Genomic DNA, 25439 nt, shown 5'->3' with positions numbered 1-25439 from the left:
ATAGTGGTTAGAGTGCTGCACTAGGACCCGACAGACCAGGGTTCAAACCCCGCTAGGCCATGAAGCTCACCGGGTGACCTTGGGCCAGTCATTGCCTTTCAGCCTGACCCACCTCACAGGGTTGTTTTGGGATTTAAGGGAGGAGGGGTGAACCATGTACACTGACCTGAGCTCATTGGACAAGAAGGGGGGATCCAAATGCAATCAGCCAATCGTCAGAAGATGACACCGAAATCTCTGTATTATAGGGGGTTCTTTCATTCCTGCCATTACGGTTCATTATTTCCTGCAATTACCGGTACATTCCAAACATAGAGGAGGGTTGCAAAAAGGAAAAGTACAGGGAGAGCTTTCCTCTGTAAACCCAGATATGAGCAGAGTGTTTTTCGCTGTCCCTTCAATTTATCATTTCTTCATGCAAATATTATGGGATGATAACGTGTCACAGCCTTGAATGTTTTTGTGCTGGGCAGCCAAACATCTCTTCCTTGTTTGGAGCAGGAGCAGGGCCGCTGTGCAGGAAAACAGGACTGCTGACGGCTCTTTGCAAGAGTGGACTATAGATAGCTCAGGACAAAATAGCATTCCTCAGCAGAAGCTGACCAAACCAACCGTTCCTCAGAAGGAGTAATTATAAGTATTGCAGCAGTGCCACCAAGTGTCGGGACAGTTGAATGTCTCTCACGAGCTGCTACAAGAAAATAAAAACCTCAGGGAGAGCTCACATAGAAGAATTTCACGCTGGGCTGATGATCTGCATGTGAAATTATGAGAGAGGGAGACAACTGTTTCTTCCTCTCCCCACCCCCCAAATATGTGCTTATGGGATCAAGATGCCCCGTTATTCATTTTAAACTACAGTAGCTTACATGCATTCAACCTGTGCACATTCAGCTTTGCATGCATGACAAAAAATATAAATATAAAAATAAATAAATAAATAAATGGGGGAAATGACTCTGGTAAGTTGCAGACTTGCTGTAGTTAAACTTATATAGTTGTTGTTGTTCTTGTTTAGTCGTGTCCGACTCTTTGTGACCCCATGGACCAGAGCATGCCAGGCACTCCTGTCTTCCACTGCCTCCCGCAGTTTGGTCAAACTTATGCTGGTAACTTCGAGAACACTGTCCAACCATCTTGTCCTCTGTTGTCCCCTTCTCCTTGTGCCCTCCATCTTTCCTAACATCAGGGTCTTTTCCAGGGAGTCTTCCCTTCTCATGAGGTGGCCAATGTTGGAGCCTCAGCTTCACGATCTGTCCTTCCAGTGAGCACTCAGGGCTGATTTCCTTCAGAATGGAGAGGTTTGATCTTCTTGAAGTCCATGGGACTCTCAAGAGTCTCCTCCAGCACCATAACTCAAAAGCATCAATTCTTCGGCAATCAGCCTTCTAGGTGTTTATCTGATGGGATAGTTTGTGTGTTTCTGTGTTGCCTTTGGCAACCCGATGGCCTCCAGATGTTTTGGGCTTTGTCTGCCAGGAGCCCCAGCCGGCGCAGAAGAGACAACAGAAGAAACTGGAGATTGGGGGGGGGGGGGGACAGGGATAAACAGGAAGATAAATGTGTTTATTTTGTGTTCCTATTTCTCTTCAAGAAAAAAAGCAGAGAGCCCCAACCAGGTAAAAGTTCCTCTTTCGATCAGCTTAGCACCACCAGTGATTACCTGTCTTCCTTTGCTGCCTACTGCTTGTGAACCATACCTGTTGCCTTCCGGGCATTTTGAGTGGGGTTGGCCACCCCGATGCATTGCAAGCCTTCCTCCTGGGCAAGCATCCCATCTCTCCCATGTATAGCAGACCCTTCCTTCTGCCTTGTGATTTCCCACCTGCAGCGTTCTTCTGTCTGCTTCTTTATGGCCAAGCCTAGAGTGAAACCAGCTTGGTTTATGCTAGAAGCAAAGCTTCATCAGGACTGCAGAAATGATTAAGAACCTGCTTACATCAATGGCCCTTGGACGCGGGAGGCGCTGTGGGTAAAACCTCAGCGCCTAGGACTTGCCGATCGCATGGCCGGCGGTTCGAATCCCCGTGGCGGGGTGACGGGGCTCCCATCGTTCGGTCCCAGCTCCTGCCCACCTAGCAGTTCAAAAGCACCCTTAAGTGCAAGTAGATAAATAGGTACCGCTGTATAGCGGGAAGGTAAACGGCGTTTCCATGTACTGCTCTGGTGCCGGTTCGCCAGAGCAGCTTGTCACGCTGGCCACGTGACCCGGAAGTGTCTTCGGACAGCGCTGGCTCCCGGCCTCTAGAGTGAGATGAGCGCACAACCCTAGAGTCTGTCAAGACTGGCCCGTACTGGCAGGGGTACCTTTACCTTTTTACATCAATGGCCCAGTGCAGGCCTAACCTTGTTGATTCTTAACCATGGTTAATGAAGCAGGAGTGGGCCACAAGCTCCTTTCTCTTGTCCCCCCTCCCCCCGGGACATAGGTTTTCTATCCATTTTTTTCTTGGCAAATATAGCCATGGTTCAGCATTATACTAACCATGGTTAACCTTTTCCAGGATTTCTTACCAAGGTTTGTTTGCAAACCTTAAGTAAGGAGGAATTTGTTTAGCGTTAACCATGGTTTAGCCTTGGCACAAGTGAAGCCTTTAACCACGGAGAAGGATGAACAGAGCAGGGAGTGGGGATTTGAGCTGGAGAGGAGAGGGAGGCCCCAGAGCCTCTAGCCTTCTTCTGATCTTGTAACCATGGTTTAGAGTTTGGCAGAGTTGTATAGGCATCAAGCCAAAAAGGGCTCGCTTGTAGTGGCCAAGCTGGGAATTTTTGGGTTTGAATCTTGCCTAGGCGGCTATCATCTTCAGGCAATTCTGTGTGCAGTTCTGTCCTCCCTTACAGGGTTGTTGTTGTTGTTAAGGATTCCTGGGATTAGGTATCTGAAGTATTGGTTGCAAAAGGGGTGGTTTTATAAGCCACTTTGAGAGCTTGTCAGGATTATAAAGCGGTGTGTAAGCATTCTAAGCAAGCAAAGTGTTACATAACAGGGATGCTATTGCTTGATTTGCTCCCTCTCCTGCCAATTTTATCTACAGCACCTGCCTGATTCCGATGGCAATCGCAGAATATTAAAGCAGGCACGGTGTTGGGATGGATGGAGATGTTTAAACCTGCCTGCCCAGCCCAGCCCAGCACCTTGGTGGAGATATGAACTGCCTCCGCCCCACTTATCAGACTGAGCATCTGATGAACATGAAGCGTGGCCAACCCCATCCCTTAGCAGACCTCCACAGATCAGCTGCAGAGGGAGGGAAAGGTGTGTGCACACTCATTATTAGCCACTGGTATGGCGTGCAGCCCCCGGAGAGCTGGCCAAGGGTGGGCCAGAAAGAGGTAAAATGCACAGTATTTTGCTCTATAAAATGTTAAGTTGCTATTGAACCCCATAATAAAACCCACATTAAAAAAATAAATAAATTATGAGAACAGCAGGTGTACAACAATCTTAAACTGCAGCATGAGGATTAAGACCAGTTTGATATGTGTGCGTGTGTGCATTGGTAGTTGTTTGTCACTTGACTTAACGTGCCCAGCCAAGATTGAAAGCTCATGTTCACATCCAGTCACCCCATCACCCTTAATTCCACGGTAAAATATTCCAAAACGGTTTAGACAAGCTCCCGCATTTCAGGGCTAAAAATAGGCTTGAGCACTCCAGGTGATCTGCAACTAATTGGTGTTTGCTGTTTGCGCCAATTAAGCGCGGGTTACAATGCAGTCCCTGACTCAACTAGTTGCCGTTAGCTTTCAGAGAAGGAAGGTGTTCCCGTTTTAATTAATCTGCTTGGGATGCGGCTTTGCCACATGACGACGCAAGCATCCGGGGTCACTTCTGTGTGGGGAAACTGTGTGGACACGTGTGTGTTTGTGTGTGACACACACATCGATTTTAGGTGTGGAACATCCTGCTACAAGAATGCACCAGCAGGTAAGGGCCTTTTTTTTAAATCACAGAGTGCGGTGTATGTGCTTTGGGAAATCTTCCTTGGTAAAAACAACCCTTTTGGACAACAGTTGGATCCTGAACGCTTTGGTACTCAGACGTTTTGGCTCCTGAACGCCGCAAACCCGGAAGTGAGTGTTCTGGTTGGCGAACCTTCTTTGGAACCCGAACATCTGATGGGGCTTCCACGGCTTTTGATTGGTTGTAGGAGCTTGCTGCAGCCAATCAGAAGCAGCGCTTTGGTTTCTGAATGTTTTGGAAGCCGTTTCTGTACGGACATCCGTACAGAATGGTAGGCTGGTAGGAATTGTAGCCCAAGGTATCTGGAGGGCACAGTGCTGGCGAAGACAGCCGTGTCTGTTCACAAGTTACATTGCCATTGCAACACGATCAACGATTAAGGCGCTCCCAGAATGCACATTGGCGCTTCTTTGGAGATCAAGGGAGATCTGTGCATCTCAGGGCGTTGGATGGGATGCACATGGGTGGTGTAAAGGAAGTGTGAGCCACTCACACTTTTTTGTTGTGTTCTGCCTGACGTTTCCCTGTGTCTGCATTTGCTCACCCTCTTGATGATAGCGTTCCCGAGTTAGTAGCTCCTTGGTACTGTCTGTCTCTTCCGCTTCTTCTGAAAACAGCCTGTAGCAAGGGTAGGGAACCTCTGGCCCTCCAAAGACTACATCTCCCATCATCCCTGGCCATTGGCTATGCTGGCTGCACCTGATGAGAGTTGTAGTCCAAAAATATCTGGAGGGTCAGGGGTTCTCCTTCCTTGGCCTACAGGAATATCGGAGTTGCCTCCTTACAGCAACTCCTGTAGCCAAGGTGGTGCCACACATATTGCTCTGCTTTCCTCGGACCACATCAGCGTAGCTGAGAGCGGGGTCTTGTCATCCGGCAGCCCAGGGCCCCCATACACACTGCCCAGGCTTGCACCTTGGGGAGGTCACTTTGGTGCTACTTACATAGCGATTTGACTTCACCCCCAGAGGGGCACTCCATTGCCTGTCAAGACTGACTGGTGCCTGTGGAAGCAGAGCATAGCCATCTTGGCTAGGAGCCCTTGATGGCTCTCTCCTCCACAAATTTGTCTAATCCTTTCTAAAAGGCATTTAGGCTGGTGCCCATCACTGTCTCCAGTGGCCGTGAGTTCCATCGTTTAACCAGTCGCTGCCCGAAGGAGTACGGTGGTACCTTGGAAGTTGAACAGAATCCGTTCTGGAAGTCCGTTCGACATCCAAAAAGTTCAGAAACCAAGGCGCGGCTTCCGATTGGCTGCAAGAAGCTCCTGCAGCCAATCGGAAGCCGCGTCGGATGTTCAGGTTCCAAAGAATGTTCGCAAACCGGAACACTCACTTCCGGGTTTGCGGTGTTTGTGAGCCAAAACATTCAACTTGCAAGGTGTTTGGGATCCAAGGTACGGCTGTACTTTCTTTAATCTGCCCTGATTTTTCCAATACTCAGTGGATGTCCCCAAATTCTGGTGTTTTGAAAGATGGAGAAAAACTTTCTCGGCTCGCTTTCTCTGTGCCATGTGTAATTTTATGAACTTCTGCTCTGTCACCTCGTTCTCATCTTTTCTCAGAAAAGTCCCAAACGCTGTCGTCTTTCCTCATAGGCGAGTATCTCCACGAGAGGACCCACCTTCAGTCCTATAAAATCCAGCAGGAAGCGGTGCTTCAGCAGAAGGGAATCGGGGCCGAGGGTGTCTGGGTGGCCCCTTTAAATGCAGCATGAGCTCAGGTAGATGGAACGCAAGGGAGCCCTCCCTTTCCCCATTGCCCAGCCTGCTCCAGGGCATGTCCGGCCAGTTATAAATGGATCATGAGTTGCTATTTTTAGCCCAAGAGAGGATTGTAAATATAAAAGGGTATAAAGTGCAAAACGTAGCAACAGTGGTGTTTGTTTGCTTCATTTCCCTCCCGTCCCCCTTCTTGGCAGGAATGCGCTCAGAGGGAAGGATGAAAGCTGGAGTGAAAGGAGATTTGTTGGGTGATCAAAAGAGGACTTTGCACCCTGCACAACTTCCCCATCCTAAGCCGGCAAGCGGCCTGGGGCGGTGTAGGGTGGAGAAAAGGGGACGGTTTGTTTTTCCTGTATTGTTTGGAGAAAGTAGCTTTGCCAACTCTGATGCAAGGTGGAATTTATTTAGTTTCTGGGTTTTTTAAAACAACAACAACAACAAACCTCCAAGGGAAGGGGGGAGTTCTGTTTGTGAGAGGGGAGTAGAAGGGGCCAGCTTGGGGTGGGGGGAGATGGAGAAAGGGAGAGCGGGTAGAAGGGAAAGGGGGGAAAGATGGAGAGTCAATAGTTCTAAAGCAGGAGAGAAGGGTTCGGTGCCTCCTGTTTTGTGCCTGTTAATCTAGATTAGGGGCCAGCAACTGGGCACCCACAGGCAACCGCCCCAAGGCAGCTGGTATTTCTTGGGCCAAATTTGACCAGTAAACTCAGTGTGAAAGCAAATGGATCCTTTTCCCCCATTTAGATGCTTAGCCCTTGCTCTGAAATTGGGCTTGGGAGAAAATTGGTTCTGTTTGTTTCTATCTGAAGTTGGCTGCAAACAGCCCTGATTGGCTCTAGGTCAGTAACGTCACTAACCCACTCATCCCATTTTCCGTGGAGCATTTTTTAAACATTTTGAGATTTTTTTAAAAATGCTTTGAGAATAAGTCCTTCTAGATTAGCAGTATAGAAATTTGTGGGGGAGGGTTTGCATCTATTTTTTTTTTATTCTGCTTTTATAAAGAGAGAGATAAATGCAGTGCTTTTTAATAAAAAAATGTTTAGGGGTACTTTTGTTTTGACTCAAGAAAATCATCATTTTATAGTTCAAATTGGGAAAAATAAATACAGTAAATGGACAAAAGTACAAAGATTCACAAAATGTTTAGGGGTTTGTGTACCCCTGCATCCCCCCAGAAAAAAAACCTGGATAAATGCATATTGAATTGAATTTTGCGTTTGCGCAACAAATTGAATATAGATGCATGCTTTAACACTTGAAATTAGGCAGCTGCCCTGTCTGAAGCATGTGGAAGGGGAAAGTCATGCTACTGAGTTTTGGCATTTGAATTGCTGGCCGATATGTCTATCCGGCACAGCGAAAATGGAAGCCCTTGGCTCAAGCTGTGGGAGAAAAAAACAAAGTGAGTCCCGATTTGCATTTATATTTGCATGCACCCAGTTCTTGCTCAGTCTTGGTATTAGAAATTTTACTGTGGAAGTTCTCCTTCACATTACAAATGTCTCTCCATTTGCTTTCTCTGCACCGCTGAGTTTCAAGTAACATACACAATGCGAGAAACATAGATGGCATTCGTGCCATGCGTGACTTTCCCCACAAAATCCTGGGAACTATAGTCTACTCCTCACAGAGCTACAATTCCAAGCACCCTTAACAAACTAGGGTTCCCAGGTTTCTCTAAACATATGCCATGCCTGCTCTAAATGTAGCTCCTCTTCTTCAATCACTCGTAAGATTGTCTTCCATAAATACGGTTTTAACAATGAGTCCGTAAGTGACTGTGGAGGCCAATTCTGGATCCACATATCCGTCCACAGTTGGGACATTGATTTCCAGATGGGAGTTGATCACGCTGTGGATTTGCCAAGTGTGCATTCCTCCTAGCACATTTCTTCTAAATGTATGGACCCATCTGGACCCAGAGCATTGGCCTGTCTAGTTCAGCAGTTCTAGAGCAACAGGCAGCAGTAGCTCCATACGTCCTGCAATAGGCAAGTACGTCTAGCTGTTAACCTGAAGGTTGGTGGTTTGAGCCCACCTGTGGGCAGGATTCCTGCATTGGAGGGGTTGGACCAGATGACCCTTGAGGTCCCCTCCAACTCTACAATTCTATGTTTTCAGGAAGGGGGATATTTCCCAGCCAGAGAGGGAGCCTGGGCCCTTCTACATTCCAAGAGAGGTGCTCAGCAGCTAAACCTTCAGTCCTTAAGCCTCGCAAGTAGAAAACACAGTTATTGTTGTTGCTGCTGCTAATGCTGCTATTTAGGCAGCTGGGTGACCAGGTTTCTGAGGGGGGAGGGAAATCCATCCCTGCCTAAATTGGATTTAAGAAATCCGGTTTCACCAATTGTCACTATATGTGGGAAGACGGACACCCCCTTTTTCAAGGGGGCTCGTTTCCATTCCTGAGGCTGAACAGATTCTGACGTGGCAGGGAGAAGAAGCGCCTTCCTCGGATCCCCATTTCAGAGGCCGTGTGAGAGGAAAGCGATGTTTAGGTGTGGGGAAAGTATTTCTGAGGGGGTGGAACTGGAATTGTGGTTTGTTTGGCCGAGGCATTGTAAGGAAAGTATGCATTTCCAAGGAAGAGAGAGCAGCTAGTATGTATTGTTGAGGGGCGGGGAGGGGCTGTGTACACAACATGCCTTCGAAGGACGGAATTTCCCCCAAATAATCCTTAAAGGTGCTGGGAATTGTAGCTCTGTGACTAACACTACTACCCAGCATTCTTTGGGGGGAAGCAATGTCCTCGCAGTTCTATGCAGACATTATGCGAGGGAGAGAGGAAGAGACTCTAGATCTCTGGGTCGTGGGTTCAAGCCCCAGGTTGGGCAAAAGATTCCTGCGTTGCAGCGGGTTGGACTAGATGGCCCTGGTGGTCCCTTCCAACTCTACAATTCTGTGGTTAAGAGTTAAGTCAGGCCTCGCCAACTTGACACCCTCCACGTCTTTTGGACTGAGGCTGATGGGAGTTGTAGTCCCAAAATGCCCCGAGGGCTTCAGTTTGGCGAAGGCTGAGTTAAGCCAAGGTGCTGTGGGATACCGGGGAGGCCTGCCATGTGAGAAACAGATTAGAAGAAAAGGGAGAGGTGTTTTTTTTGGGGGGGGGACAGGAGTGAGGGATGCGTGACTGGGAGAGTTTATGTGGGAGAGGGAGAAGAGGAACAGCGAGTTGCCTGGGTGAGGTCAGAGTTCAGCAGTTGTTAAATAGAAAAAGCATACACACACACACACCCCGCTGATGTTTCTAAAAATAGCAAGAGCTGGTTTAAAAATAGCAGCTGTTGAAAATAAATGTGTGGTACTTTTGTGAAACTCCCCAGGGAACGCTTTTCCTTCTGATCCAGTCCTGCCCTCATCCATGGTCCTGCTGTAGGAGGGTCTCCCCTCCCTCCCAAAGGCAAGAACCCCCTTTCTGTCAAATTAAACAGGCTCAATTGAGGCATTGTACACGGCAGGGAGAAAAGTTGAGGCTTAAAAAGAAAGAAATCTTTTCTTCCTCCCCCATCCCGTCTACTTTGGTTTAATTTGTTTTTGAGCTACTGAAGGGGATATACAGATAGGTTTGGTCGGTTTTGTTCTACTTTAGATCTTCTTGCCGGGAAAGATGCTACTTACTGATAGTACATTTCAGATAGGCTTGGGGGTTGTTACTTTATTTTATTTTATTTATTTTAAAAAATAAGAATTGTTTTTAAATATTTTCTTGGCTTTCATTAGGACCAGCTTGGAATATCATTTCCCTTCTCCCAACATTTCAACTGCGGGAGAATAAGAAGGGGAATGGTAGTAAATCTTTTGCAGGATTTGGTTTGCAGAGTGGATTTCTGAGGGAAACCTTGAACCTTCTCCATCTTCTGATTTCGAAAAGGGGATGGGAAAGAGAGAAAAAAACACAACCCTGTGTATTTAAGGGGGTGCAGAGAAGAAAGCAGATCTGCTTGCGTGTGGAAGAGAGGGAAATGAAAGTTTCAGCACTTTCTCTTGAGTTTCTGAAGCCAGTCGACTGGGCAGTTAGAAAATGGCAGAGAGACCTTGTTGAAAACCCCTTTTAGAATAACAGGGTTGACCGGCCCCCTCCCTTATAGGGAGAGGGAACAGTCAATCACAGAAGAGTAATCTTATTATTTTTTAAGTGAGATATGGTTGGAATTAGAAGTGAGGAAACTTGATAGGGCAAGCTTGGTGGGGGGAGAAGGGGGGGTTGTTAAGAGGCTTGGGGAAAGGGCTGTCACTACATCTTGGCAGAGATTTGCAGAGAACTGACTGTCTCCCTCCCCTCTTTCCCCCCAGTTTAGGAGGCAAACCGGGTGCTTATTTTGACTGGGCTAGATAAGTGAGGCAAAAACATGCAGGGCTCGGGCAAATAGACACGGTCCTAATTATGTAGCAGCTCAGTAAAGGGGGTGAGAAATTGCTTTTGGGGTTGGGGGGGGGCTTCTCCTTCCTAAGTTTTGCACAAGGAATATCTTGAGCATGGCAACTGCCTTCCAGACCCCCAGTTTGGGAGGCATTTAAACAACTTGGAAGTTTTGCGTTTCGTTTCGTCTCCATGTTGACTTTTCAAGGCATCCCGCTTCCTAAGCTACCCCGAACACTTCAGCTAGAAAATAAAACAATATAATGACAGCTTTGGAGAACAGAGAGAACACAGACCCCCCACACCGCCTCTGAATTACTGTGCTCATAACTCTTTTCTTTCCTATTTACTGAGACCCGCAAGTCTTTCTCGAGATGTTTGAGTCCTGGCATCTTATTTCGTTTCTAGGGTTTCTCGAGCAATAAGAACTTTTCCCAGGTTGATGTAATAATAATCAACAAGAGAGTGTGTGAGAAATTCCAGACAACATATTCCTAGGAATATTCTAAAAATGTTCATAGTGCTGTGGTTTGGGTTGAAGAGAGGGTTCTCTCCCCCTTGAAAGACATTCCTGTTAGCAATGCTTAATATTCACTGGATTTTAAAACTGTATTGTATTGCTAAAACCTAATCCCAGATGAACTTGCTTCCAAGTTAGTATGCCTAAGAATGCAGCTTTAAGACAGAAGGATGAAGTAGCGAGTGTCAGCATTTAAAGAGCTTAATTATTTGATTATTAGTTGCATGATTTATTTCTTTTTACTTTTGCTTTCGAAGAGAATTGTACATTCCTATGCTTGTTTCCATAGATTTTTTTAAAAAGTTATACATACAAAGACCAGTAAATCATTTCATTACATGCAGACTAAATGGGGGGGGGGTGTTTGTATTTTTATATTCAGGAGGAAGAACATACACAATTATGTATGTTATTTTTATTAAATTGCAGCAAGCAGCCCCTTGGAACTCCTGCATTCAGTTCTTGCTAATAAAATGCAGAGATTTACGTTGATGAATCCAAGCTGAACATTCCTTTGTTAAAAAGAAGGAAAGGGAAAGAGAGAAAATATAATTGCTATTATGGAAAGAGATCATATTCTTTCCCCCTTGGCACAAGAAGCAAAAGAAAGGGATGGATGGTTGTGAGATGTGTGAAGTCTTTCTGCTCATTTAATAATCAACTCATATTAAGAATAAATGACTATTTAATAGACACCTGAACAACAATTTGCACACCTGTAATTATTTGCAGACTACATCTGTATACACATCTGAACCCATTTAATGGTACCAGGGCTTCTCCAGAAAATATCATTCAGACTTTTGTTAAACAAACTTGTTCAAACTTTTTTTAAAAGTAGCTACTGTTATTGTTGAGGAAACAGAGAGTCATGTACAAAAAATTAATATATTTATGGCACTTACACAAAAATAAAATGAGTCATTGTCTTAAAAATATATTTGTTATTCAGCCCAATCCTGTAGATGTTTACGCGGCAGTAAGTCTCATTTTGTCCAGTGAGCCTTACTCCCAAGTAAGTGTGAAGAACTTTGCAGCCTGTGAGTCAGGGCAAATTACAGGTTTCCAAAGAATTAGACATTCTTCCCCTTCCCTACTCACCTATCCTTGGGGAATTCTATGTGAGGTTCTGGATTTCATTTTGCAACATCTTTTCTATGACATGCATATTAAATCTACTTATAGTGCCCCACAATTGTAAAATATGCTGAGGAGAAAACTGTGCAGAGAACAAACAGAAAAAGACCTTCTCTTTCCCTCTCTCAGCTAAGACGTCCACCAGTTTTATATGAAAACTGCTTGCTCGTTATTTTTTCTTTATTAAGGAGCACAGATAGTTTGTTACTTCGGTCATTGCTTTTGTTCAGCATCTTGGATGACACATGTATGTCTGTTAATCCAGCTGTGAATTAAAGCAGAACAAATCTCAAAGCAAATGACAACACATCAAAACATCACATAAAACAATCCAGAATAAAACTAAATCAAACTTCAACGAAATATTTCAGATCCTCTCTCTAAAGTGGCATTTTGCTTCCCTCTAGTTGCCAACTAAAAGGAACGCGGGTGGCGCTGTGGGTAAAACCTCAGCGCCTAGGACTTGCCGATCGCATGGTCAGTGGTTCGAATCCCCGCGGCGGGGTGCGCTCCCGTCTTTCGGTCCCAGCGCCTGCCAACCTAGCAGTTTTAAAGCACCCCCGGGTGCAAGTAGATAAATAGGGACCGCTTACCAGCGGGAAGGTAAACGGCGTTCCATGTGCTGCGCTGGCTCGCCAGATGCAGCTTGTCACGCTGGCCACGTGACCCGGAAGTGTCTGTGGACAGCGCTGGCTCCCGGCCTATAGCGTGAGATGAGCACACAACCCTAGAGTCTGTCAAGACTGGCCCGTGCGGGCAGGGGTACCTTTACCTTTTTTTAGTTGCCAACTGGGCACCCAGAGATCTCTATGTGGTTGAAACTGGACCCACAAAATGCTCCTGGCGCCTGGCTAATTTCTAACACTTCTCCAACTTGTGGAGTTAGACCGAGACATGGTTCAGGCACAGCTAATGCTCCCAGCCTCACTCTTTCGATAAATGTGTTTATATTAAACACAGAACACCTGAATAAGACTGCTCTCTGCGTGCAGTCCTTTGTCTGGGTGGTGGTATAATAATAATAATAATAATAATAATAATAATAATAATAATAATAATAATAATTTATTATTTATACCCCGCCCATCTGGCTGAGTTTCCCCAGCCACTCTGGGCGGCTCCCAATCAGTGTTAAAAACAGTACAGCATTACATATTAAAAACTTCCCTGAACAGGGCTGCCTTAAGATGTTTTCTGAATGTCAGGTAATTCTTTATCTCTATGGAAGTCCTACTTGTGGTTCTTCAGTAACTCATTCCACTGATAAATGTAAATAAGATAGATGCTACCCAGAGTGTCGGCATTATCACTTCAGTAGGTGTATGGTAAGGAAGAGAAAGAAGCGGCTTCATTCCAGCAAGCTGGTTTGGGCTCAGTATTCCCAACACAGACTGGCAGGAATTCGCAATGATTTCAGGCAGTCCTTCCTTCCCCTACCAGGATACACTGGAGACTAGGACCTGGGACCTTTCGCATAGAGACCACACGCTCTACCACTGAACTACGGGCTTTGCTGAAGTTAGCATTAGAATAAGCTGTTGCCCCTGCCATTTTCCTTTCACCTTATGCTTTTTAAAATTCATTTATTCTTGTCTTGTGGACACTCAACCAGTTAACAGAGGAGAGATCTGTCAGTGGCTATTTGCCATGGATGGCTTCTTAGAAGTTCCCTAATGGTTTAGGCCGACCAAGCAGGGCTGTTGCCATTTTTTTAACTTCATGCTTCGATTATGTAAGGGCTGTTTTTATTCCTGAGGGTGTGAGGAAGTTGCTCAGTAGGGAGGGAAATTCCTTCTGCAAATGCTCAGAGGCATTTTTCTTCAAATATTTCAGGACTGCATTGAAGTATAGACAACAGGTCAATACAGTACTGGGCTGTATGCTGGAATGAAATGAAGCCCTGGGCAGAACACCATTTTCTTTGTGGTTGGGGTTGAGGTTTTGAGCAAGATTGAGGAAAGATAACGCCACACTTTCTTCGGCTGCTGGCCTCTTCATACATAAAAGTCAACACTTGATGTTGTTGAGTTCATCGAACAATAAGCTTCGCTGTGAGAAGCAGGCCAGTCTTCTTCTTTTTTAAAGAAATAAGTTGTCTGCAAGGTTCAAAACAAAACAAAAGCCACATTTAAAGAAGGAAAATACCAAGGTTGCTACAACAGAAGTGCACAGAAATCTGAAATCCGGAATCCTGAAAATGCCAATTTTCATTTCAGACACCCATTAAATTTCTATCCTTTTTTTACGGTTGTGGAGATTAGTTGGAAAACATTGTGGAACAAAATGCAAAAGGGGTTGAAAGCAAGCCTGATTGTAAAACGAAATCCAGGCTCTCTTCTTTTCAGCTCTCCTCTGCCTGAGGTCCCATATATCATGGTCTCTCTCAGTTTGTTTATTTTTTTATTGTAGGATAACCACAACTTGTTCCCCAAATAACAGTTTTCCTTCTGATGTGGCATGCCAGCCTTCCCCAATCTCACCCTCCAGGTGTTGTTGGACTACAACTCTCATAATCCCTATTGTCTCTGGTGAGAACTAGGGGTGGGTTAACCCCAATATTGACATGCACTAGGTGCCTTCCAGTTTCATGGCATCATTTGGTACCGAATATCTACTGGTACCTACTGGTACCGAATATCTGGCTTTGTGAGAGTGTCTTTGTGTCTTCAATATGTGTCTGGGAAATGCGGGGTTATATAGGGATGGGAGTACCTCTTCTATCTCAATGCTTGATGGGGTGGAGAAGGTTGTGGCCCTATGGAGAGATTATTCTATCCTAAGATATTGTGTTCTTCCACATGGTTCCCCTTTCTCCATCCCTGGAACCGCTGGTTCCTGGTTGCTCAAATACCAGTCTGACTGTTACGTTACTGAATGTCAGGTCAGTTCATAATAAGTCCTTGCTCACCCACAATTTGATAGTGGAAGAGGGAGCCGATCTATCACCAAGACCAGGGTGTGTGGCTCTTTCCCAGCTTTTTCCAATCAGGTACTTTTCTGCAGCATCAGCACAGACTGGAGGGCCAAGTTCTATGTGTTACTGCGGTCCTTGATATCTTGTTCACCAGGAGACCTTTATATTTTGGGGCTAGCCTCGAGGACGTTCACCTGATGTTGCTCCAAAGAGATGCTGCTGGTCTATCAAGCACCCTGCTGCCCAGTAACCTCCCTGACCAAGCTGGTGGAGGCCGTCTCTGGCATGTTGGAGAACCCTAGGACTATTGTCTTGGGGGGTTTCAATATTAACACTTAGACTGCTCTCACTGGACTGGCTAGGTGTTCCGTGAAATAGACCAGACGAAGGCTAGAGCACAGCTGGCAGAAGTCCCACCTCAAAGATGACCAAACACATGCTAGAGCACATAACTATGCCTACTGTGGGATGGGGAGAGCAGCAAAGAAAGCTGACTTTGCTGCTTCCATTTCATCCTCGAGAAATAGGCCAACCAAGCTCTCCAGGACACCTCAGAGACCCTCTGTGAGTTGCTTGCTGGGCACTTGGAGAACAAAATTGTTTACCTCCATAACGAACTAGATGCCATGATTGAGGTAGACCCAACTGAGGTTTCCAATGCTTCTCTATGTGCCTCCGAGGGTGGAAACAAGGGAACGGGCTCCCTGATTGCAGAATGCTGTCCCCAGAGAGGCTCATCTGGGACCATCATTACATGCCTTTAGATGCCAGGCAAAAACATTCTTCTTTATCCAGGCCTTTGGCTATTAAATAATCTATGGCCTGTGAAAATGTCGGGGAGAGGACTGTTTCTATTATGATTATTTTACCATTAGGCTGTCTGTCAGTATACTATGTTTTTATTATTATGTTTTTATCATTGATGTTTTGTAATGTGTTTCTAATTTTGTGCACCTCCCTGAGATCTTTTGATGAAAGAGGGTATATAAATTGAAATAATAATAATAATAATAATAATAAAAATAAAAATAAAAATAAAAATAAAAATAAAAATAAAAATAAAAATAAAAATAAATAAATGTTTTGTTGGAACAGTTTCCATTTTTGCAACTTGCTGGCGTTGACACGTTGCTTGTGAGTATGCGCTCAACAATGTGCACTTTGGACCCTTGCCTTTTGTGGCTGATTAAAGCTAGCTGTGGGGCAGGCTGAGTGTATTCAGGACATGAACACATCCTTGCATGAGTGGGTGATATTGGCCCCCTTGAAGCTCAACCACTGCTGGAAAAAAACCTACCACCACCTGTCACCCCTTTTGGGGGCCAGGAACTTGAGCTAGTTGTGGCAGAGCAGCACCAGGTGTTCCTGGGGGAAACTGATTACCAGGCCCCATCCTAAACTGGATTGAGACCCAGATTCAAGACTGAATCTGCCTTGGTCACCCTGATGGATGACCTCTGTCCTGAGAGGGAGGGTAACCTGTTGCTCTTACTAGATATCTCATCAGCTTTCAATATCATTGACCATTGCATCCTCCAGGACCATCTACGGGAGATGGGTTTGTGGGGCACTGGTCTGCAGTGGTTCCAGTGATATTTCCCGGGACAGTTCCAGAAGACAGCATTGGATGAGTGCTTCCCTGTTCTTGTGCCACATTGCTATGTATGAAGCCATTGGGAGTGGTCATTAGGAGTTTTGGAGCAAGGTGTCATCAGGACACGGGTGATACCCACTACATTGCAGTGGTGCTCTTATTGGAGTATGTGGGCTGGGATTCAAGTCAGTTATCTGCAGCTGTTTCCACTCTCCTCCTCAAGAATCAGCTCCGATCCATCCTACCTGGCAAGGCAACTGGGAGTGGAGTGGGCAGATAAATTGAACAGCCTCTCTCCTGTCCAGTGCTCCTTACTGCCAGCAACAATAAAGGCAGATCTGTGTCCTCTCCATACTAAACAAGTTTTGGAAACACTGGCTTAATGAGAGACGTCGGAAAATTAGAATCGTTGAAGGCTGAGAAGGGAGATAATTCTTCTTCTTTGTATAGAAGGATAAGGAAAGTTGTTCATATATTCTCGGTCTTGGCTTGTGCCTGTTAAAAACTCTCCATGCTTTGGCAAACTGAAAAGAAAAGCACTTTACATTTTTCTCCTTAAACCTACTGAATCAGTGGAAGTAACAATAAAACAGAGCAGTTAATTTTTTGTCATTTGGCATGGATGTTTATTTTATTCCATGAGTAACATTGATCTCAAAATCAGTAGAATGAGCGTTTTGGCACAGTGCGCTGGTTATTAAAGCCGGAGTGTCAGACTGAACTGCGAACATCTTGGTTTACATCTGCCCCGAATTTCAGATAACGGGACCTGAATGTTTTCAATTTCACAAGTCCCTTTAAAATATAGTTCTACTCAATTTAAATCTTTAGTGTGTTTGTATGTAAAGCATCAAAGAATTTCCTGAGAGATACTGGAAACAATTTGAAAAAGAAGTTTGAAATGGATCCCAAAGAGTTTTGGGTTGCAAGTAGTGTAAATGTATGCCCATGGTTTCTTTATTTATTTAACTGATTTTTCGAGTGTGTGTTGAGTTTTAGAATATGCCATACTCCCTTACAGTCTCAATCTGCTTTTATGGAACAAAATGTGCAACCATTAACCGTAAGTTGCAGGGAATAAACTTTTGCTCTTGTTGTATTTATGTGTGTTTTAGGCCAAAGAATATGAAATTGTATTAGCGTTGTCTAGAATCGCTCTGGTGCACTGTATTTTAAAACTGTAGCTGATCATTCTTCCTGGCTTGAATGACTGAAGGAAAATGTATGCACAGAAGTATTTCCTACCTAATCGGAATACTTTTCATGAACCCACCAATGAGGGTGAGGAAACACAGTGTACTGCGATATATCACTTGTGCTTATCTGCACCTAGTTGTGCCTTATTTGAAATCTGCGCTGTGCATCCCTCCTTCCAGTGGGAGATTCTGACAATTATTTCTACAACGGCAACAGGGAGCTGGTTGAAGTGGAGGTCAGTAAAGAGGAGGCACGTGTCAGTTCTGCATTCTTATCATATCCAAAATGCTCCTGTGGAGACACTTCGCCTGAATATTAACAGCTATTAACACTATTTTGTCAAGTTCAAGACCCTGGCCAGGTATTGTGTTAGGGCCTCTCCCTCAGACAGTCCAGCCTCTAGAAATCCAATAGCAGGGGCAGACTTTGGTTTTTCAAAGGAACTTATTTATGTATGCAGCCACACTGGCCCGGATTTTATATGCATAGAAATGGAAGGAAGGAGTAGTACCGACGAAAGAGGAGTGGCAGATAAAATTGATGGAATATGCGGAAATGGCTGAATTAACAAATAGAATTCTAGACCAAAAGAAAGAAAGATTTAATAGAGATTGTGGAAAAATGGTGGAATGTATGAAGAATTACTGTAAACATGCCACATTTGAACAATAGAAGCAGGAAAACGAATTAAAATGAAATGTGATATAGGGTCAACTTAAAGGGGGTTTGGGCTTTTTGAATATGCAGTTAGATAAGGAAAACTAAAGCGAACCATGGAAAAGAGGGGAAGGGCAGTCTACTTTGGGCTTTCAAATTTCAGCAGTGCCCCGTGCAAGGTCAAAATTTGGTGCCCCTTCCTCTCTCCTTCTGTTCTGCTCAATCTGGTAAGTTATAGTTGCAGTGCCCTGCAGCGCCCCCTAGGCTCAGTGCCCAGTGAAGCGGATTCAGTCATGCTGCCCTAAATGTGCCTCTGCTGATAGGAAAGCCCATAACAGCATTCACCACTCAAACTTCCTGATACTGTTTTTGCTGTTGTATTTCCTAATATTTCTATACCTTCTTTCTGCATGTCATTCTGGACAGGGGTTCTGCAAGGTTTTCTTGGGGCCCTATTTTGTGGGAACGGTTCAAGGGTGCATTGAAAATTCAGGATTGGACAGTTAAAGGCACTCTGTCCCCCTAGCACAACAAACCCACTTAAAAGAATGAGCTTTTTGCTATTAGGAAAGTGATGGGGAAATCTACTGGCAAGTGTGGGTTGAATGAATTCTCAATAAAGACTGGACATAGCCAGAACACTGTGCAAGTTTTGTGCTGGTGAATGCTGAATAAATGGATAATCTGGAGGAGCCCTTAGGGCACAAGCCTAGGACAGATATTTAGTTCTGGGAAAATTAAGACGACTGATAGCAAGGGACCCAACAGCAGTGGAATTTATTACTATTACATTATTATTCATTAAATTTGTATACCGCTCTCCATCCGTAGATCTCGGAATAGGTCACAACATAAAAATACAAGATAAAATTTACAGTGTGTTCAATGAACCAGTACAAAAGGTGTTATTAAAAAAAAATAAAAAATCCTTAAGGTTAACAATGGGGAGAAATACAATTCGTTTTGCATTTAAAGGCAAACCTGCCTAATTTGCACTTTTTGAAACAGTACGAAGACCAAAACAGGGCCATCCTTCAAAATCCACACTTCTCTGAATTTTGCAGTGGGGTTCTCCAGCACGGCAGTTTGCACAAAAATGCATAGAGTATGGGGAAATGTGCAGAAAATATACATGCTGGTGAAAACAGCATAGAAAACTGAATTAGAATAGGGGAAATTGCTATGCAAAACAAGCTGCCTGTATTGGGGAAATTTCATACCAAAATGTGTGTGTTAGGAGAAATTCACACCAAAAATGCCGATTAATTTTCATGAGGACGACTCCTTTTCTTTAATTGCAAACTGGTGTGAAAACGGGGAGAACTAAAAAAAAGTGAAAGAAACTGAAATGGACAGATTCACCCATCCCTTGGCCCCGTGCAAGAGACCCATGGCTCAGGTACCTTAGCCACCCCTGGTTCTTGGTCGTAATGTTCTCGGGTGGATCAGCACCCCAGAGTCACCCCCAGCGGAGCCAGGCATTGTCTTCCATGTGGTTTATGTCAGGCCAAGCTGGGGTGAGCCTGACAGCCTTCTTAATAGCACAACCCTCTGTCAGAAAATCAGGATGTATCGAGCAAGCTCAGTGAAACAGTACCGAGGCTGCCTCTCCTGAAAGAATTTAATACACTCGGTTTGCTGTCGTTGGCCTGCCTGGCGCCTGCACGGCTTCTGAGCCAGAAGTGTTCAGAAGCACCTTGTGGTGCTGTTAGTGGCTATCCTGGTGTTTATGCATTGATTTGGGGTTGCAGTAAAAACAGTTCTTTGATGGAAGGCTGGCTGAGTAGCCCAGGAGTAGAGAATGGGAGAGTTCTTCGCTTCAGACCAAAGTTTTCAAAAAAAGCATGGCTCGCTTTCTACCTCTAGTCCAGCTTGAACTCTCAGCCTCCCGTTTTGTTGTGTCCCTTAGTTCTTTTGTATTGATGCTGTGTCGCATGTTCCCTGGCTCCTATTTATTTCTCCAGTTCATATCCCATCTTTCCTCCTCAAAATATACATCCCCCCATCTTTTTGTGCTTTTAACAACCCTGTGAGTTGGGTCAGGCTGAGAAATAGTGACTGGCCCACTGCGCTTCATGAGTGAGGGTGGGTTTGTAGAAGACCCAACACACCCTGCCAGTTGTTTTCAGCCAGGGTAATCTTTCCACATCAGCTCATCTACTGAAAGACACCCAACATGGATGCCTGGTTTGCTGCAAAGGATTCTGGTACATGTTCTACAGGGCACATTGTTGAGGCCTGTTGGGCCTCTCCCTCACCAGAGTGGCCCACAAGCCCAACATGTTCCTGCAGCTGCACATTGTAAGGCAGCAATGAGGCTCATGTGGTCCTCCAGATGTTATTGGACTAAAACTTCCATCCTCGGTTCACCATGCTAGCTGGGGGGATGGAGTCCTGCAAAGGATACAGGCTCCCCATCCCTGTTTGAAAGGAAATCGGCACCCGACGTGTAAGCTGTCTTTCAGAGAAACGTCTCTGCCATTACTGACGCCGTTGGTAAGTTTCTCTGTATTCAGTGGTCTGTGTTTGCTTGAGCTTGAGTCTGGACTAAGGATTCTGAGCCCGTGTTCTGATTCGATACATGATATCCAATCACAGAACATTTCAGGATTTGGGCCTCTGCCACTGGCCCTTAAACTCTGAGTTATGATTTGCAGCTTGGAAGTTTAGACAGCCAATCACGTTGGGAGTGGGAGTGGCCCAGGGCTTCAGAAATGTATATAAGCAGTTGCTTTGCCCCTGTTGTCCAGTACTGTTAGTTCAATAAAGGTTCTTGCTGTTATCACTGTGTCTTGCCTTCTGGGAACCCACCTACACTACAGTCCCCTCAACCATAGCCCAGTGTAAATGGGACAACAAACGGGCAACCCCTGCAACATCTGCAATATAATAAGTTGCAGGGTTTCAGCAGGAAGCTACAGGACATTTGCCGATTGGAAGCAAAATATTACACCCACTTCTGCAGCTGCAAACTATTGAAAGTAGCATTGTGTGTAACTGTTCCGATACCATCGTGTGCACAAATCATCATGAATGCACAATAAAAAAGACATAATCTGTAGGGACCCCATATAGAAAGTCCTTGTCTACACATAATTGTGTGATGCTTTGGGGAGAGCATGGATCACACCTGTGAACTTACAGCTTTCTTGTAAGCTGGGCAAGGGGTGGAAGATTGCAGATGAAAGGTCTGGGGTTGGGGAATGAATCAAGGGGTGGGCATCTGATTTGGAGATAGTGCAGCAGCTACTGTCATAGTCAGAAACTCTAGGAGGAAGAGCAAGGTGCTGGGGGAAATTATAGTAAGGAAGTTTAAAGTATACAGTGAAGAAGAATTAGCAGAGACCAGGAAATGTCAACGCTGAGCATTTAACAATACTCATATTTTGCAAAATATTGACTCTTTTAGGGAGCGATGGCAGGTCATGGTTTCAGAGTTACAGATGCAGCCAACTCTCTATTAATAGACCTGCCTTTTCTGTTCCTTCATTCTTTTTTTAATTCCTTCTCTTCAGCTTTTGGTCTAAAAAGCAAACAAAACTATTTTTTGGCTTTTAAAATAATCCCGTAAAATGTCAGGCTCAAAAGACACAATCTCCTTTGAGGAAAGTTTGAGGCAGTGAATTGGCCATGTGTCCAGAGCTGAGGGGGGGAAAAACTCCCCTGCATTTTGGGAACAGAGCCTGACTTGCAACTTTGGGGTGGGATGGCAGAGCACATGGGAGCTTCTGCCTCACCAAGAATGGATTCGTTGCCTCCCCAACGTGCTGCCCTCCAGATATTTTGTACCACATCTGCCAACAGCATTAGCCAGCATGGCCAAAGCTCAGAAATTATGGCAGCTGTAGTCTTGCAGTATCTGGAGGGCGCCATGTTGGGTACCCTTGCATTTGATAGTTGCCTCTCCAGGCGTGTGTTTTAAAAGGATGGTTTGAGCACCTGCAAGTGGAGTTGGCGTGTCTGTCTGTCTACACATGTCTTACAGGTGTTGCTATAATTTTGCCCACACTTGGAACAAACTTGCATCAATTTCACAACGTGAGTAGTGCGCTCAACAGCACTTTCCCAGCTTGTTGAAACATTTACTCACACGGGCTTCTGTGCTTTCTGCGCGTTGGTAATTTGAACAGAGCGGCAGTCCCTTGAGTGGCGAGTTTGGAATGGGGAAAAGCAACAAGCTTGCCGATGTGCTGCTTTTTTTGCAATTTAGCATTTGTGTATTTTTCTAGGGGGCTGAAATTCCTTCTTGCTCTTTGTCCAGGGGTGATAACAGCTGCACTAAAAATGAAAGTGTCTCATCAGTTCCAGGCTCTGTTAACAACCCTCTTTGCAAAATTCCCTCAGATCTTCATTTGGGAACTTTATCACAGTGGTACCTTGGGTTACATATGCTTCAGGTTACATATGTTTCAGGTTACAGACTCCGCTAACCCAGAACTATTACCTCAGGTTAAGAACTTTGCTTCAGAATGAGAACAGAAATCTTGCTCTGGCAACGCAGCGGCAGCAGGAGGCCCCATTAGCTAAAGTGGTGCTTCAGGTTTAGAACAGTTTCAGGTTAAGAACGGACCTCCAGAACGAATTAAGTTCTTAACCCGAGGTACCACTGTATTATTATTTTATCTCCCCACACGAAAAGAGAAGAAGAAGAAGAGTTTGGATTTGATATCCCGCCTTTCACTCCCTTTAATGAGTCTCAAAGCGGCTAACATTGTCCTTTTCCTTCCTCCCCCACAAGAAACACTCTGTGAGGTGAGTGGGGCTGAGAGACTGCAAAGAAGTGTGACTGGCCCAAGGTCACCCAGCAGTTGCATGTGGAGGAGCGGAGACTCGAACCCGGTTCCCCAGATTACGAGACTACCGCTCTCAACCACTACACCACACTGGCTCTCACAAAAGGACTTTTGAAGGCCTGATTCACTCAATGAATATTGTTAATTTGTGTGTGTGTTATATTATAATAATATATAATATAATATATTTCTTATTTTATAATTTATATATAAATTATATTTATATATTTCTCGTTTTGTGTTTTTCTGTTGTCAGCTGGCCTAGGATCTTCAGATGAAAGGCAGTATACAAATTTAATAAGTAATAACAATATTTATCTATCTATTAAATTTGTGTGCAGCCTTTCATCCACAGATCTCAAGGCGGTTCACAACAAAAAAATACAATACAAAAGCACAAAATACAATACACAATCTAAAAACAAGAACAAAAACAAACAAACCAATCACTAGTAGTAATAATAATAATAATAATACTGTAAATAATAAATACAGAAATAAATTAGCTTCATTTTGTTCTTATGTTTATTTCCATACTGGAAAGTATCTATTTATAAAGAGGGGTTTTTTAGGTTGCCTCTTAGAATGTAGGCCTCATGAGGTGGCTTATATAAATTAAAATTCCCAACAAACAACTGGAATGAAAAATGGAAAAAAGAGGAACTACTGACCATTGAAGAGTGGAGAATGAAACTTATGGATTACGCAGAATTGGACAAAATGACTGGGAAAATTAGATACCAAAGGGATCACAAGTTCATCGAGGACTGGGGAAAGTTTACGGATTATCTGAAAAACATATGTGATGAACAGACAACACTAGTGGGTTTTAAAGAGGCTTTGTGATAGTTAAAGGTGTATTGTAAAAAAAGAAACAGAGATGAAAGGATAATATTAATTGGCAATATTATATATAGAAAATGCGTAAAGATAGAAAATATGGATGATTGGTGGAGGAGCTGGTGGAAGTACAAAAACTGGAAATTAGAGAACATGGTTTTGTTGATCAATTTGTAAAGGAAAAATTTAATAAAAACTTATTATAAAAAAAGAGAAAGCTTTTCTACTGTGCCTCTGCAATGTAACATCTCCCCTCCCATTTTTGTCTGCACGTAAGCAATGCTTAGGGAGATCTAGTTTCTGATACCTTCTGATACCTTTTTATGCCGGGGGCACATTTGGATTTATAAGCAAAGGCCGTGGGCACCACCCTCTCTGGTCTTTTCTCTCCCCTTCACTTGCAGAGAGACAGAAAGAGAGAAAGCTTTTGAATGCACATTTCACTTTTTACAAGAGATCTGAGTAAAAGTCGGATCCAGTAGCCTTAGGGCAGATCCACACCATACAGATAAAGCCCAAATGCAAATTAAAGCACAGGACTTCTCTCAAAGCATCCTGGAGACTGTTGTTTGTTAAGAGTGCTGGGAATTGTAGCTCTGCAAGGATGGAAACTACAGCTCCTAGTATTTGTGTGCTGTAAATGTACATTGGATGTGCTTTAAAGGTATGGCGTGGGTCTGCGCAAAGAACATAAGAAGAGCCTACTGGATGAGGCCAATGACTAGCTACTCTCTTATATTCTCAAAGCTTTTCTATTATTATTTTTAATAATTTTTATTAAGTTTTCCATTTAACAATCCAATCATATTAACCATTCCAAACTATACCTATACATATCATAAAGTCCAAACATTTTGCCAAATTATAATTTTTTGTTGGGGCTTCCCATGCTTCGAGTTCAGTAGGGTCCAATCATCTCATCTTTCTGCTGCTTTTAGTGTTCACCAATCCCATCTTTCAATCTTCTTGTTGTTATCCTTTTTCTTCTTAATAGCCCCTGAGTTGTTTCCACAGGCAAGTTAAAGTAAGCAATATTATGCTTCTGTGTGAACTTTGTAAGGCTCTCCCTTTTATTTAAAGCTGGTAAGTCTATATTCTTAAAGCTTTTCTAAAGGCCTTTGCTTTTTAAGCTGCGAGGAGCATTTTATTTATGGGCAGCCATATAAATGCAATAAATAATACTAATAGCAATGAAGGTAATAATGAATGAGTAACAGTTGCATGTTTGTGCTGGAACACTATTGCTTTACATGCCCCTCCAAACAGTAAATCGTCATCTCCAGAAGAAGGAACAAGCTTTTCCTTTTTGCTGTACTACTACTACGAGTATATGTCATATCCTATGGCGAAACATAAGCAAAAGCTCAGTCGGTAGAGCATGAGGCTCTTACTCTCAGGGTTGTGGGTTCGAACCACATGTTGAGCGAAAGATTCCTGCATGGCAGGGGGTTGGACTAGATGACCATCGTGGTCCCTTTGAACTATGATTCCATGATTCTATGAGTTAGGGTTAGGTTAGAAGGAGCTGGTGTTGCTTTCATCAAGTGATACTTTTATGACTTTCAGAAACGCAGACCAGTGGCTCACTCCTTCAGCCAGGCATGTCCAAAGTCCATTTTGGGGGCCTAAATCGATTTAATCTGGCTCCTGTGGCAGTTTGTGTCCTGGGGTAAAGGTAAAGGGACCCCTGACCATCAGGTCCAGTTGTGACCGACTCTGGGGTTGCGGCGCTCATCTCAC

The 25439-nt window shown here is 44.2% G+C and overlaps 1 protein-coding gene and 1 long non-coding RNA gene across 3 annotated transcripts in view; one reads left to right on the top strand and one right to left on the bottom strand.

Annotated features, from left to right (window-relative positions):
• Nucleotides 1–25439, top strand: part of GNAS (GNAS complex locus) — a 172064-nt gene that overhangs the window by 20861 nt on the left and 125764 nt on the right. The window lies entirely within an intron of this gene.
• LOC309373233 lies at nt 11235–12712 on the bottom strand. Its single transcript, XR_014169882.1, has 2 exons — nt 12495–12712; nt 11235–12107 (listed from the first exon to the last, which is right to left on the bottom strand). It is a non-coding gene; the product is annotated as an uncharacterized lncRNA (long non-coding RNA).

Source organism: Podarcis melisellensis, assembly GCF_964234715.1.
Source record: "Podarcis melisellensis genome assembly, chromosome: 6".
Classification (NCBI taxonomy): domain Eukaryota; kingdom Metazoa; phylum Chordata; class Lepidosauria; order Squamata; family Lacertidae; genus Podarcis; species Podarcis melisellensis.
This window is presented reverse-complemented; position numbering and strand designations above follow the sequence as displayed.